General features: G+C 36.6%; 1 pseudogene; it reads right to left on the bottom strand.

Annotated features, from left to right (window-relative positions):
* LOC132272969 (eugenol synthase 1-like) overlaps window positions 1-17,407 on the bottom strand; it is a 38,358-nt pseudogene extending 20,951 nt beyond the window's left edge.
* Window positions 17,408-17,800: the final 393 nt, after the last annotated feature.

The following is a 17,800-nucleotide window of genomic DNA, read 5'->3' as shown; positions in this document are numbered from 1 at the left end:
ATTGAGGTATGGATTAACCATAAAGGTTAAGTCCTACTCATATTGGTGTTATGTCAATAAAATAATTGAATGACCTACTTTGGTTTCTGGATAGATTGTTATACATATATCAGGCCACTATACCAGACGGATGATATTTTGTATTAGGAGTATGCGAATTTTATATATTTATGTTATGGTGCCATGGTATGAGCTTGAGTCTTAGGACCATGGTTAGGGTGCGTATATCGCCTAAGATGGATAGTTGGACCGTAGTTGTTGTTTCTTGGTAGGTCTAGGTACACATGACCATATTATATGCGATTTGTATGGTATCTCTACTTAGGCTGAAACAGACCTTTTAGACTAGTGAGCATCCTATAGTGTGTACTTATACATATATAGACTACTCTAGATATTGTTGAGCTATCTAGGTTGTATCTGCGTATCCAGTTTCTTTATGGATCGTAGTAGAATAGGACTTGCATGTGGGCCTGACCCACTCTCTTATTTTTCTGGTGTTCGTCAGTTCCAAGGTTAGAGCTTGGTTGTGCAGAGCAGATACAAACACTTATTCCTCCGACTACGTAGGACTACTTTCCATGTTTGGTTTTAGATTTTATTTCAGTTGTTTCAGTTTCAATTTGGGATATTATTAGGGGTCCACAGGATAGATTCCCGAGTTGTTAATTAATGGAGAGTTTGGATTATTAGATGTCAAGTTTTTAATTTTTAAGGATTTTTAATTTAGAATTCTTTCAGCCTTTAATTATTTATTTCTTAATTCATTTTGAAATCTGTGTTCATTTACATATTGATTGTTTGGTATCCCTCGGGTTTGGGCTTGGGCCTGATCAACCCATGTCTCGGATTCGAGAGGTATCACAGTTGGTATCAGAGCACTCCAGGTTCAAGTGTCTATAGGATTCTATCGTATAAGACTTCTGCGTAACGTATTTCTCTTGTTTAGAGTTTAAGTTTAGGATTCGTTGTATTCCTTTACAGTTCGCTTAGAACATACTGATATCAATCTCATTCTGTAATTTCAAAATGTTTGGCACTAAGAAAATGATGTGGTCCGCGATGAAAGCAAATAAGGACCTACGGAAAAAAAAGGTTACTTTGATGATTCCTCTGCGAAGGCCGACCAAGAAGGCAGAATTGGAGAACAAGGAGTTCATTCCAATAGGTGTTGCTTCGGAGTATAAATCAAGGAAGGTTTCTGATGTGCGAGATTGGCCACCAAACTGTGGACCTAACACAACTTTGGTGGTGCTCGAAGCTGAGCCAAGCGGAGAGGAAGACCCCGAAGAAGATCAGGATGGACGAGATACAGGAGCGTCCAAGCTAGAGGGTATCGGAGTTCAGGGATGAATGCTCTTTTAAGAATAATTTTGATTACTAGTAGTAGTGAGATATTGATAAAAGTGTAATACGGATTTAAACACGTACACTAGTAGTATGTTGAAGAATATTTGACAATTATTCTTTTAGAGGTTTATGATTTAAAGAAGTTCTTAATAAAGTGAACTAGCGGTTTTGTCTATCTTTATTGGGTTTTATGATCGCAGTTTTGTCTATCTTTATTGGGTTTTATGATAGCATTTTTGTGATTTATACACATATGGTTTTATTAAACTATATTGGAATGTGTATGTTGCGATAATAAATGATTATCATAGTGGAGTGATTGGTTTTTGGACAGACAAACAAACATTTGCTTGTAAGTACATTGGGTTGAGACGGGACGGTTACCAATGAGTTTATAAAAAAACTTGTGTAAATCTATATGGTAGGTTTGATTTCGGAGGAGGAATTCCCAGGATAGCACAATAAGCTAAAAGGGAGTACCTTTCGGAGTATTTTGGTTACCTTACATGTTTTGCTCTATGGAGTATTCGGAACATTTAGGATATAGTTTAGTGGTAACACAAGTTTCCAATAGACCTTAGGGTATATCTACACCTTTAGGCATTTGTAATACCCCGATATTTTTAAAAGATTTATTAATTGGTATTAATTTACTTTTATTTTATTTTTAAATGATTTGTTTGATTTAATTGGAATTAATTGCTTTTATTTTTTTTTTTAAATAATTTATTTTATTTAACCGAGTGATTAGATTAATTGTCTTATTTTATTTAGATTATATTTTGTGATTATATTTGTTGAATTGATTTGGTGTTTTGCTTTGTGGAATGCTATGATTGAATTGTTTATTTGATTTACGTGTATTTATACTTGTGTAAATTGTTTGTTATTTATTTCTAATTATTATATTTAATTTAATTATTTTATTTTAATTGGATTGGGCTTAAGAGGAGTGAGACCAAGGGATTTAGTCTTGGGCTTGAAGGAAGTCTTGTTGGGTTAATTATTAAAGGCCCATGGTTATGAAGATATTTAAATAATTATCTTTGCATATATATAATTATGTGTATATAAATATAATTAATTAATAATCATTATGGAGGGGTATATATGTCAATATATATTGATATATATAGGTATATATGATTTATTTAACTAATGATTATTTATGGAAGGTATTTATATATATAATACAATATATATGTATATAAATATATATTATTTAAAGATTATCATTTTATTTGTTGGTCATAGTAGGAATATGATTTAGATTTTAATGTGTATAAATATACACATAAGGTTTTAAAGTTAAATGTTTACACGTTAGAAAAATAAGAGAGACGGAGAGAGAAGAAAAAGAGAAGGCTGACAAAGAGGAGGTCGGATCAAAGAAAGAAGATGTCGGGATTGGAAGTCTTGAAGCGTCGGTTTTATTTCGAAACCTTCAGGCGAGTTCTTCTCTAACTTTCCTCTTAGAACTCATAAGGATTTCATCTTCAGTATCAACAATTTAATTAAATTATTAATTTAAATCTTGGTTAGAACGGATTAATCAAAAATATTAATTAATTTTTTTGATTAAATTAGAATAAAATCAGAGTATTAAAAGTATGTTTTACTATTATTTTATTTTTGGAATTGTTGGATTTTAATTATATATATAGGTTGTATATATTTAATATCAACTGTATGCTTGATATGTGACCCAAGAGGGTTATTTAGGGTTTATATAATTTTTGAGAATTTTTTTGTAATTTTCTAGAATTTTCTGGTAATTTTCTTTATTTTTAGGAATTTATTATATATTTATTATCCTATAATGATTAGAAAATTATATATAAATATATATTGTTTATATATATACGCAAGTTTATGAATCAGCGCATTAGATAAGGGGTGAATAATCCAGTGTGGTGCGAGTATAGTATATAGGTGTGCATGTAGATTTGGGCCACGGGTGCATTAAGATGGTGACTGAAAACAATTTGGTGTGATGTGGTACATACCATTACGGTACGCATGAAATCTGGGCCTCTGATGGGTCTTGATTAATGGGCAGTTGATCTGGTGTGGATAAGTGCATATGAGTTTATGTGAGATAATCTGGTATGGGTGTATACATGTGAGCTTAGGTGAGATAATTAAGTGTGGGTGTATACATGTGAGCTCAAGTGAGCTAATCTGGCGTGGGTGCATTTGTGTGAGCTCAAATGAGCTAATCCAGTGTGGGCGCGCTCACAGTAGCGTTTGAGCTCAGCCAATTATTTTGCCTGTTTGTGACATAAAATTAAAACGGTCATAACTTAGTCATCTTAAATCGAAATTGGGTCATTCTTGAGCTCAAATTTAAGGGATTTTCGTCCTCTTTCCAATGGTACCAATTTCATTATCAGCTTCCTATCATACTAAGAGATATTTACATTTTAGTGAAATGATGTTGGAAAATTATTTAAATTGATATGAAGTATTTATGGGAAACAATTTGTGACGATATTTAGTGACGTTTAATTTATGTAAATGTCGTTAATTAATAGTTTGGTGATGGAAGGACTTATATATATACTTAATTATATATGTGTATATATGATTTAATTAATTATTATGTAGGATGAAATGAACTATATGTATTTATATATTCATTAATGTATATGTATATATGATTTTAAATAATCAAGGATTATTATTGAAGGTATTATACATACGTATATTATATAATATATGGGTATATGTATACATCATTTAAGATAATTAAATTATTATTCTTATTTGATATATTATATTAAGCTGGTTATTAAATTAATCTTATGCATATAATATGCATGAAATGGTTTTGTGTGAATTAATTTATTTTTAAGTTTAAATTGGGTGCATGGTTGAATTGGAGGCATGGATAAGTTGTTATAGGCGTAAATATATTGCCTAAGTATTGGTATGAATAAAATACATATATAGAAAGTATGGATGAGTTACTAGTTTAAAAATATAAATATATATATCTTTGTGGAGGCATGGTTGAATTGTCAATGTATAAATATGTATACGTGGAGACGTGGTTGAATTGGCAATGTATAAATAAATATACTTGTTGAGGGGCATGGTTGAATTGTCAATATATAAAATAAATATATTTATAATGGCATGGTTGATTTGCCAAAGCATAAGTTAATGGCTATGCGTTTTAGATGTTTAAATTGCATCTATGGTTATTGTATGCATTGGTTGAATTAAGATTAGATGTTCCTAAATTAGAATAATCTAATACTTACAAGTTAGTGTATTATTTTATATATATTAATAAAATAATACTGGTGGAGACATGGATGATTTGTCAAAATTTGGATATTGAATATGTGATTTAAATATTTACAGTTATTATTAAATGTACTATTCCATTAATTATGTTTTATTATTTAAATGGTTTAATAATCATTTAGGATGTGATTAAGGTTTAAGGATATTTTCTTTAAAAGAAATAGTGGATTGGTGTAGGTATGGTTAATATTTAATCATTATTTATGGGTTTTAAAAATTAAGGAACCTAGTATTAGATGTGGTTAGTGTATTATAGATAATTATTTATATATCAGTGTATTATTGTTTATTAAAGTAAAAACTTTATTAAGTTTGGTTTTGATCAGAGATGATCTACTTATTGGTTTTCAAAGGCCTAGTAGAGTGAACTTGCTCGTAGGGTTTAACCCACGATTTATTTTTTCAGTTTATTAGAAGTTCAAGTCTCAAAGTTGAGGATCCGCAGCTGGAGGACTTATCTATTCTTTCTATTTTATTTCAAAATAGGATATTATTACTTCCGTAAGTATTAATGGATTAATAGATAGTGGATTTTGGTTAAGGGGTCCTTGAGTTACAGGATTCCCGAGTTGTAAATTTTGGAGAATTATTAATAAAACTTTTATTTAATAGATTCCCTTCAGCGAGTTATTTATTCTTTGTATTTCTTTTTGTACTCTGTGCTTGTTTAAATACTTTAATTGTTTTGATATTTCCCTGATTTTGTGCGCGGATTTGATCAACCCGTGTTCCAAAATTAGGGGGTATCACAGCGTTACTTCCATTTTACATGAAGGTGATGGCCCTGAGACACTAGATTTTGGTAGACTTAGATTTCTAGCCAAACTATTGGTCCTAGACATGCACACTTATGAGGGGATACTTGGGATGGATTGGTTATTTCACTACCATGCTTAAGTTAATTGTTATGATAGGTTTATTGTGTTTACCATACCTGGTCAGGATATGTACGATGTTGCTATGCCAAGTTCTAACGAGGTCACTAGCACATATTTGTTCCATATGGAGGAGGAAACGGAGAAGTGGATTACTGTATCATTGGATAGTGTACCAATCGTACAGGACTTTCCGGATGTATTTCAAGAGATTCCAGGGTTGCCACCTAGTCGTGAGATAGACTTTGTGATTGACTTAGCTCCGGGCACTACGCCTATTGCTAGGGCACCATACATGATAGCACTAGTGGAGATGCGAGAGCTGAGAGATCAGATTCAGCAATTACTCAGCCAGGGTTTTATTCGCAGGAGTAATTTACCTTAGGGAGCACCAGTACTGTTTATGAAGAAGAATGATGGTTCACTTCGCCTGTGTATAGATTACAGGGAGTTGAATAAAGTTACTATTCGTAACAAGTACCCTTTGTCCAGGATTGATGATCTTTTTGATCAGTTGAAGGGAGCTACCTACTTCTCTAAGATTGATCTGCATTCTGGATATCATCAACTTCGGTTCAGGAGCAGGATGTTCCGAGGACAGCATTTCTCACTAGATATGGTTCTTATGAGTTTCGTGTCATGCTTTTCGGACTAACTAACGCACCTGTGGTTTTCATGGACTTAATGAACAGAGTTTTCAGGGCTTATTTAGATCAGTTTGTCATTGTCTTTATAGATGACATTTTGATTTATTCAGAGTCAGATGACGATCATGCTAGACATCTTTGTATAGTCTTGCAGACACTTCGTGAGCACCAGTTGTATGCCAAGTTCGAGAAGTGTGAATTTTGGCAGCAGTAAGTGAAGTTTCTGGGTTACGTAGTGTCAGAAAGAGGAATAGCGGTAGATCCAGCCAAGGTTTCAGTAGTGGTTGAGTGGGGACAACCTACTTCACCTACCGAGATTCAGAGTTTCTTCGGATTGGCAGGATATTATTGTAGGTTCATTCAGGGATTCTTGAAGATAGCGGGACCGCTCATTTACCTAACTAAGAAAGGAGTATGGTTCTTGTAGGATGAACACTGTCAGGAAGCTTTTGAAGAGCTAAAATGCAAGTTGACATCTACACCGGTTCTGTCTACTCCACAGAGCAGGATTGAGTATCTTGTCCACACAGATACTTCTTTGCAAGGTCTTGGATGTGTTTTGATGCAGGAAGAACGACCGATTTCGTATGGATCTTGGAAGCTTAAGCCTCATGAGCTTAATTATCCAACACATGATTTGGAGTTGGTAGCGGTGGTCTTTGCCTTACGCATTTGGAGGCATTATCTGTTGGGAGAATCCTTCAGATTATTTAGTGATCACAAGAGTCTGCAATATTTGTTCACTTAGCGGGAGCTGAATATGAGACAGCGCCGATGGTTAGAGTTTGTGAAAGACTATCATTTCTCTATACAGTACCATCCAGGGAAAGCAAATGTGGTGGCAGATGCACTCAGTTGCAGACCCGTTACTAGTCTTTCTACTCTATTCACTACTGAGTGGAATGCTTTGAAGACGATGGATGAGTTGTCAGATGCTTTCATGGCTTGCATGGTAGTTACACCTTCTATTATTCACAAGGTTTTGAAAGCACAATTTGCAGATCAGCAGTGCATTGACAAAATTGCAGAGATAGCTTCAAGGGAAGTTCCATTTTACTATGTTAGGGCTGATGGAGGTTTGAGGTATAAGGGACGGTTGGTGGTACCTTCTGTTAATGATTTGAGAAAGGATGTGATGACTGAGACTTACCACTCTGAGTTTTCAGTTCATTCAGGAGGAGACAAGATGTATCAGGATATAAAGTGGCAGTTTTGGTGGGCAGGTATGAAAAAGGACATTGCCATTTTTGTCTCTCAATGTAGTACTTTTTAGATGGTCAAGATTGATCATTAGCGGCTACCAGGGGCTACCAGGAGCTCTACAGCCACTACCGATACCAGAGTGGAAATGAGAGAGCATTTCTTCGGATTTCGTGGAAGGATTGCCTAATTCTTTTAAGGATCACAATTCCATTTGGGTCATCGTGGATAGGTTGACTAAATCAGCTCATTTCTTGCCTATTCGCACTGACTTCACTTCGGAGCAGTTGGCGAGACTTTACATTTCAGAGATTGTGAAGCTGCATGGCATTCCATTGTCTATTATATCGAATAGGGATTCGAACTTTGTGTCCGGATTTTGGAAGAGTTTTTAGCAGGCTTTGGGTACAGCGTTGCATCTTAGCACTGCTTATCATCCTCAGACTGGTGGACAAACTGAGAGGCTTAATCAGATCATGGAAGATATGCTTCGTTCGTGTGTTCTTGATTTCATGGGCCACTGGGAGGATTATTTGCCATTTGTGGAGTTTTCATATAACAATAGTTTCCAGAAGACTATTGGTATGGCACCATTTGAGGCATTGTACGGCCGACCGTGTCGATCGCATGTTTGATGGATGGAGGTTGGTGAGAGCAAATTTTTGGATCCTGAGTTCATTAAAGATACTTTTGAGAAGATTGCTCTTATTAGGGATCGCATATGCATTGCGCGGAATCGGCAGAAAAGTTACGTAGATCGTCGTACTCGTGCATTGGAGTTTTAGATTGGGGATCAGGTTTTACTCAAGGTATCTCCTATGAAAGGAGTAATGCACTTTGGAAAGAAAGGGAAGTTGTCACCGTGGTTTGTCGGTCCATCCATGATTACAGATCAGATTAGCGCTGTAACATATCAGTTGGCACTTCCGGATAATTTAGAAAGCGTACACAATGTGTTCCATGTTTCTGTTGCGGAAATTTCTGCAAGATGAAGATCGGTATCAACATATCGATGTTGGGGAGATTGAGTTGCAGCCGGATGTAACATATTTGAGCCACCAAGTGGAATTATCGACCGTCGAGATCAAATCCTTCATAATAAGGTTATCCCTTTAGTGCGTGTTCAGTGGAGTCATCACAATGAGGCTGAGTCTACTTGGGAATGGGAGGATGTCATTCGCTCGCAGTTTCCTAACATATTGGAAGAAGGTAAGAGCGAATTCCGAGGATGGAATTCCTTTTGTTAGGGGGGAAGAATGTAATACCCCTAATTTTAAAAGGATAGTCATGGTATTTAATTAATTGTTTAATTCTATTTTTACTTGATTATCTGATTATTTGGCTAATTGTTTAATTGTCTAATTTAATTATATGTTTTGTCTAATTATTTTAATTGGTTTTAATTAATAATTGGTTTTATTTAATTATTTGATTATTTGCCTAGTTGTTTAATTGTCTACTTTAATTATGCATGTAATTTCGTTATTTGCTTAGGTGGAATTTATTGATATGTTTAACTTGTTGTATGTTGTATGTTAATTGTAAATTAAGGTTTTGTTTATTTATGAATTCACTGGAGTTAGGTCTACCAACATAATTAAGATTGGTATTAGAATTAGGTTTTCATAAGACAAAGCCTATATATATATGAGTATGAGGTTGTCAAGGGTTTTAGAACCCTAAACATGTAACTGTGGAAACAACGAGATACAGAGAGTTTTGAGAGAGAAACTTAAGAGATAAATAGAGAGGTTCAAGGAGGACGAGACGGGGTACTTCTGGGTTAAACCAAGAGCAACGGAGGAGTGGAACGACAGTCTAAGAAGTGGTCGGAAAATACAGAGACGGAGGTTTAAGGTTTTGAACGGAAACCTAAAGGCAAGTCTTGTTCTAACTCTTTCCCCTAAACCTGTTTTCTGTGCATGCCTAGGTAGACTCCAGGGGTTTAATTAATGTTAAAAGAAGTCGTTTATGCATGTTTTAACTATATTTAATTTTGTTGAATTAAACTGGGTTACAAGTTCTCACAGTTCTGTTAACTGATGCATGTTTTGTTTGAGTTTAAGTTTAGTTTAATTGATGTCGTTGATGCATGTTGATGCTTTATAACTATTTTGGGACATTGATTAAACATTAGAACAAGTGTTTAAAAGAATTACAGAGGCTTGGGTATAGCTGGAGGCGAGGAAGATGAAGCAGAAAACGCAGAAAGGCTTTAGAGAGTGAGAGATAGGGCTCCCAAAAGGAGGGAGCCAGCTCCCTCATCAATGGAGCCGGCTCCAAGTGGTGTGGAGCTAGCTCCTAGCTACATAGAGCAAGCTCCCTAAGTTAGGGAGCCGGCTCCCATGCCAATGGAGCAGGCTCTCAACTTGTGAGAGCCTGCTCTCACCTTGAATTGCATACCGTTGGTTTTAAGGCGTTGTTTGGACTGTGTAGGGTCTTTCAAATTCGTTTAAACTACTTTAACTAATGTATATGATTCCCATAGACCTGTGAAATATAGGGAAACAATAATTCATAAATGGATTAGGGATCGGACAGTGTAAAATTAGGGGAAAATCCCACATGTTGCATTTTGATTGTTAATCAGCTAACACATTGGAACTTGGAGAATTGTTTATATGTGATTCAATATTGGTTAATCATGTTTAAATAGGGTTATAAGTATCATGGATTACTTGAAATTAACCATGCTTGTGTTAGAACAAATTGATAGTCACCTTGCTATTTAACTGCATCAATTTATGGACAATTTGGAAGATGTAAATGCTTAGATTTATTTTTGCAGTTTACATTATTGGAATATGATTTTTAGGCTCTATAATGAATGCCTGATATTGATATATATGTCTTAATTTATATTGATGCATATTTTGGACAATGGTTGTAGATTATATAATGTTATTTTATTAACTATGCTAGTTGGAGGATTGTATGCACCAGTATGGGATGGTGGTATACTAGGGATGGATTAGTTCAAATGCTAAGTCCTACCTATTCTGGATTGAGGTATGGATTAACCATAAAGGTTAAGTCCTACTCATATTGGTATCATATCAATAAAATAATTGAATGACCTACTTTGGTTTCTGGATGCATTGTTATACATATACCAGGCCACTATACTAAATGGATGATATTTTGTATTAGGAGTTTACGGATTTTATATATTTATGTTATGGTGCCATGGTATGAGTTTGAGTCTCAGGACCATGTTTAGGGTGCGTATATCACCTAGGATGGATAGCTGGACAGTAGTTGCTGTTCCATGGTAGGTCTAGGGACACATGACCACATTATGTGCGGTTTGCATAGTATCTCTACTCAAGCTGAGACAGAACTATTGGACTAGTGAGCGTCCTATAGTGTGTACTGTATGGATCATAGTAGAATAAGACTTGCATGTGGGCCTGACCCACTCTCTTATTTTTCAGATGCTTGTCAGTTCTAGGGTTAGAGCTTGGTCGTGCAGAGCAGATACAGACACTCATTCCTCCGACTACGTAGGATTACTTTCCATGTTTGGCTTTAGATTTTATTTCAGTGGTTTCAGTTTCAGTTTCAGTTTGGGATATTATTAGGGGTCCACAGGATGGATTCCCGAGTTGTTAATTAATGGAGAGTTTGGATTATTGGATGTTAAGTTTTTAATTTTTAAGGATTTTTAATTTAAAATTCTTTCAGCCTTTAATTATTTATTTCTTAATTTATTTTGAAATCTGTGTTAATTTACATATTGTTTATTTAGTATCCCTCGGGTTTGGGCTTGGGCCTGATCAACCAATGTCTTAGATTCGAGGGGTATTGCAGACAGTGAGAGCACGATTTTGTGCATTGTGTCGGTGTGGCAGTGTGGATTTGGGTGGCTTGTCTTGGGTGACGAAGTGTGTTAGTGTGATACTCCTCGATTCTAGAGCCACGGATGATCAAGTCCGAGCAGAGATCCGAGGGATACCAGACAATTAATATGTAAACAAGTAGGAATACAAAAAGAATTAAGAAATAAATAATAAAGGCTGAAAAGAATTCTAAATATTAAAATCCTCAAAAGTTAAAACCAGTAAAATCCAAACTTTCCAATATAATCCATCCAGTGGACCCCTAATAAAATCCCAATGGAAAGTAAAATACGGAAACAAAATCCAAAACTAAAACATGAAAAGTAGTCCTATGTAGTCGGAGGAGTGAGTGACTAAATCTACTCAGCACGATTAAGCTCTAAACCTGGAACTAACGAACACCTGAAAAAAAATAAGAGTGGGTCAGGCACACGCGCAAGTTCTACTCTGCTACAATCCATATAGAGACCCGATACGCAGAACATTCTAGATAACTCAGTAATAACTAAAATAGTCCATATAGGTATAAATACACACTATAGGATGCTCACTAGCCCATAGGTCTGTCTCAACCTAAGTACAGATAACATGCAAATCGCACATGACGTGGACATGTATACCTAGACCTATCAGGAACCAGGTGTCTATGTCTAGTTGTCCATCCTCGGCGATATACGCACCCTAACTATGATCCTGAGGCTTAGGCTCATATCACAGTACCATAAGTATATATATAAATAATCCATCAAAACCAAGGTATGTCATTCAACTATTTATTGACCTGACATATATATCATTTTGATTTAACTTTTATAATTAATCCAACTTATTTCAGAATAGGTAGGACTTAGTGTTTTGAACTAATCTATCCCCAAAATAGGTAGGACTTAGTGTTTTGAACTAATCCATCCCTAATATGCCACTGTCCCATACCGGTGCATATAAACTACCAAACAGTCCAAATAATTGATGCGTAATTAATAAAGTAAAACATTATTAATCCAAACTAAACATAGTAATATTCAGATAATCAACTACACTTAATACACGGCTGAAACATGATTAACATTATCAAATCATGTAAAGAACAAAATTGCTAAATACCAGTAAGCAATTAAATCAACTATCCAATACTCCACATGCAAGTTTACTGTTTAACTTCATGTTATTTTATTCCTTAGCATATTAATGTAATAATGCTTCCAAGTATTTTTATATGTTTGAAACAATTGTTTAAACCATTAATCGCAATTTAAACAACTTTAGAATACTCCAAACGACCAAACAAAACTCCAAAAACACATGTTCCAGCACGAGAGCAAGCTCCCGGTCTTTGAGAGCCAGCTCTACTCTCTTGGGAGCTGGCTCCCTCTCCATGTGGGAGTCGGCTCTGTCCATGAGGGAGCTGGCTCCCTCCATTAGAGAGCCAGTTCTCTCTCCTAAGAGCCGTATACTGTTCTAATTCATTTTCTTCGCCTCCGACGATACCCAGAACCCTCTGTATTGTTCTATTAATATTTTTAGGGTTCAATCTCTGTCCCAAATTAATTATAAGAAACTATCATGCATCAACGACATGAATTAAACACAAGTTTATAATTAACAAAAACCAGATTTAATTAAAAACATCCATCAACCATAAAACAGTATAATTCAACGCAGTTGAATTCAATTCAAACATGCTTAAAAGATATATATTAACATCAATTTAAACCCTGGAGACTACCTAGGTATGCACAGACTACAGGTCTAAGGGAAGAAGTTAAAATAGGAACTTGCCTTCAGTTTAATTTTGAAACCTTAAACCGTCTTCTCTAGAAATTTCGGCAACCTTAATTGCTTTCACCGACCTCTGTTGCTCCTGGTTCAACCCACGAGCAAGCTTCAATTACTCCTCCTTGGTTCAGCCCTTGTCCCTAACCAAACCCTAACTTCTCTCTCTCTGTTCTCTCTCAAACCTCTCTGTTCTTTCTCTTTGCCTCCACTGTTCGTGAATAGGGTTCTAAAACCCTTGTAGACACATAACTTATATATATATAGGTCTATGAAAACCTAATTCTAATACCAAACTAATTATAAGTCGGCTACTTCATATATACAGAACCCTAAATAAAAACATTATTTTCAACACCTACGTTAAACAAATAAAACAATTTAACCCCACAAAACAATTCATTGAATTTCCACATAAACACAAATTAATGACAATAAATAAAGTAATTAAATAATTAAACAAAACAATTACACAAATAAACATATAAATTAATTAAATAATTAAACAAATACGCAAATAATTCAATTAATCACAGAAAAATGCAATAAAACCATTAATAAAAATGCCGAGACTATCCTTTTAAAATTAGGGGTATTACATTCTTCTTCCCTAACAAAAGGAATTCCGTCCTCAGAATTCGCTCTTATCTTTTTCCATGATTTCAGGAAACTACGAGCGAATGATATCCTCCCGTTTCCAAGTAGACTCAGCCTCATTATGGTGACTCCACTAGATACGTACTAAAGGGATAACCTTATTACAAAGAATTTGATCCCGACGGTCGATAATACGACACGGTGGCTCCTCATTTGTTGTATCCGTCTGCAACTCAATCTCACCTACATCGATATGCTGATACCGATCCTCATCTCGTAAAAATTTTCGCACTATGGACACATGAAACGTATCGTGCACACGATCCAAATGATCTAGAATTGCCAACTGATAAGTTACAGCTCCAACTCGTCCGTAATTATGAATGGACTGACAAACCGTGGTGACAACTTCCCTTTCTTCCCAAAGCGCATTACTCATTTCATAGGAGACACTTTGAGTAGAACCTGATCTTTAACCCGAAACTCCAAGGCACGAGTACGACGATCGGCATAACTCTTTTACCTACTCTGAGCAGTACGCATGCGATCCCGAATAAGAGCGATCTTCTCAGAAGTATCCTTAATGAACTCAGGACCCAAAAATCTGCTCTCGCCAACCTCCAGCCAACAAACCAGAGATCGATATAGTCGGCCATACAATGCTTCAAACAGTGCCATACCAATAGTCTTTTTGAAACTATTGTTATACGCAAACTCCACAAGTGGCAAATAATCCTCCCAATGGCCCTTGAAATTAAAAACACACGAACGAAGCATATCCTCCATAATCTGATTAACCCTTTCGGTCTGTCTATTAGTCTAAGGATGATAAGCAGTACTAAGATGCAATTTTGTACCCAAAGCCTGCTGAAAACTCTTCCAAAATCCTGACAGAAAGCTCGAATCCCTGTCTGATATAATAAACAACGGAATGCCATGTAACTTTACAATCTCAGTAATGTGAAGTCTCACCAACTACTCTGATGTGAAGTCAGTGTGAATAGGTAAGAAATGAGCTGATTTAGTCAATCTATCAACGATGTCCCAAATGGAATTGTGATCCTTAAAAGAATTTGGCAATCCCTCCACAAAATTCATAGAAATGTTTTCCCACTTCCACTTTGGTATAGATAGTGGCTGTAGAGCTCCTGGCGGCCTTTGATGATCAATCTTGACCATCTGACAAGTACTACACTGAGAGACAAATATAACAATATCCCTCTTTATACCTGCCCACCAAAACTGCCGCTTCATATTCTGATACATTTTGTCTCCACCTAGATGAATAGAAAACTCAGAGTGATGAGTCTCAATCATCACATCCTTTTTCAAATTGTCAGCAGAAGGTACCACTAAACGTCCCTTGTACCTCAAACCTCCATTAGTCCCAACATAGTAAAATGGAACCTCCCTAGAAGCTATCTCTGTAATTTTGTCAATGCACTGCTGATCCATGAGTTGTGCCTTCAAAACTTTATGAATGATAGAAGGTATAACCACCATGCAAGCCATAAAAGCATCAGACAACTCGTCAACGGTCTTCAAAGCATTCCACTCAGTAGTGAACAAAGTAGAAAGACTCGCATAGGGTCGGCGACTGAGTGCATCTACCCCCATATTTGCTTTCCCTGGATGGTATTGTATAGAGAAATGATAGTCTTTCATAAACTCTAACCATTTGCGCTGTCTCATATTCAGCTCTCACTGAGTGAACAAATACTACAGACTCTTGTGATCACTAAATAATCTGAAAGACTCTCCCAATAGATAATGCCTCCAAATGCATAAGGCAAAGACCACAGCTGCCAACTCCAAATCATGTGTTGATAATTAAGCTCATGAGGCTTAAGATTTCGAGATCCATACGAAATTGGCCGTTCCTCCTGCATCAAAATATACCCAAAACCTTGTAATGAAGCATCTGTGTAAACCAAATATTCTATCCCGCTCTGTGGAGTAGACAAAACTGGTGTATAAGTCAACTTATTCTTTAGCTCATCAAAAGCTCTCTGACTGTGTTCATCCCACACGAACCATACACCCTTTTTAGTCAGATGAGTGAGTGGTCCTGCTATATTTGAGAACCCCTGAATAAACCTTCGATAATATTCTACCAACCCGAGGAAACTCCGAATCTCGGTAGGTGAAGTAAGCTGTCCCCACTCGACCACTGCCGAAACCTTGGCTGGATATACCGCTATTCCCTTTTCTGACACTATGTGACCCATAAATTTCACTTCCCACTGCCAGAATTCACATTTCTAGAACTTGGCATATAACTGGTGTTCACGAAGCGTCTGCAACACTTTGCGAAGATATCTAACATGATCGTCCTCTGACTTACAATAAATCAAAAAATCATTAACGAAGACGATAACAAATTGATCTAAGTAAGCCCTGAAGACTCTATTCATATATCCATGAAGACTGCTGGTGCATTAGTCAATCCGAACGGCATGACACGAAACTCATAAGAACCGTATCTAGTGAGAAACGTTGTCCTAGGAACATCTTGCTCCCTAACCCAAGTTGATGATATCCAGAACGCAGATCAACCTTAGAGAAGTACGTAGCTACTTTCAACTGATCAAAAAGATCATCAATCCTGAGTAGAGGGTACTTGTTCTGAATAGTTACCATGTTTAACTCCCTGTAATCTATACACAGGCGAAGCAAACCATCATTCTTCTTTACAAAAAAACTGGTGCTCCCCAGGGTGAAGTACTCCTACGAATGAAACCCTGGCTGAGTAATTGCTGAATCTGATTCTTCAGCTTTCGCATCTCAACTGGTGCCATCCTATATGGTGCTCTAGTAATAGGCGTAGTGCCTGGAGCTAAGTCAATCACAAAGTCTATCTCTCGACTAGGTGGTAACCCTGAAATCTCTTGAAACACATCCGGAAATTCCTGTACAATTGGTATGCTATCCAGTGACACAGTAATCTCCTACTCAGTCTCCTCCTCCACATAGAATAAATATATGCTAGTAGCCCCGTTAGAACGTGGCATATCAACGATGTACATATTCTGACTAGGTATGGTGAAAACAATAGACCTATCGTAACAATTAACTTAGGTATGGTAGTGAGATAACCAATCCATCCCAAGTATCGCATCATAAGTGTGCATGTCCAGGACCAATAAATTGGCTAGAAATCTGAGTCTACCAATATCTAGTGTCATAGGCTCATCACTCTCATATAAAATGGCAGTGCTAACTAAATGTGTAGAAATACCCTGAGATCTATCACATACTAGCGTCGTCATCCTAGATAACGCAACAAATGATTTAAACACGAATGAATGAGTAGCACCCGTATCAAATAAAAAATAACCATTTATACTATGGATAGGAAACATACCCTCAGCAGCCTGAGGTGCCTGAACATCCTGTGGCATGGGGTTGTACACCCTGCCATAATGTAACTGTTGTGGTGCCTGTCCCTGAGGCTGTGGCGGTGCTGATAAAGCTGGATATGTCTGTTCCTGAATCTGTTGAACCTGTGGAGCGGCTAAAGGTACCGGTGCCCTCTATCCCTGCTGCACATACTGTCCCTGTTCCTGTCCTGCTTTAAAATATTGCCTAGAAGTGTGATCAAACTCTCCATAAGTATATCAACTACCCTGGAAAGTACCAAATGACTTCATCTGTCGGTTAGCCTGTGGCTGACCCTGTCGTGCCTATGGTCCCCCATCTTGCTGCCTCTGAACAGGTGCCCCATTCTTGTGAGCATCTGAACCACCCTTGTGCTTCTTCCAAAACTATTGTCCTTGGAATTTGCCCTTGTTATTCTGTCGATGTCCATTGCCATTCCTTTTTTCAGCTGACTGATTACCAGAGTCTTTGTCACCCTGCTTCTCACCCTAAACCTGTCTGAAGTCCACGATTAACTGATACTGCTAAAAAGCGACGTCTACCACCTAAGCATATGTAGTGTAGGTTGGACGACCTGTAATAGATCACTTAATAGACCACATAAGTCCCTTAACGAAACTATTATGTTTCTTCTCCTCTGTATCCACCTCATCTAGAGCAAAAAGAGACAAGTGCATGAACTGCTGCTTAAACTCTGCCACCGTTATGTTCCCTTGCTATAGATTAAGGAACTCTATCTTCATAACTGTCGTGACTGCTTATGGAAAGTACTTCTCATTGAAACGAGCACTGAACTGATCATAAGTCAATGAAGTCCTTTCCTCTGTGG

Source organism: Cornus florida, unplaced genomic scaffold (assembly GCF_030987335.1).
Source record: "Cornus florida cultivar Cherokee Brave unplaced genomic scaffold, ASM3098733v1 CherokeeBrave_3.0.0_Hap2_Chr09, whole genome shotgun sequence".
Lineage (NCBI taxonomy): Eukaryota > Viridiplantae > Streptophyta > Magnoliopsida > Cornales > Cornaceae > Cornus > Cornus florida.
The sequence above is the reverse complement of the archived record's forward strand: the minus strand, read 5'-3'. Positions and strand labels throughout refer to the sequence as shown.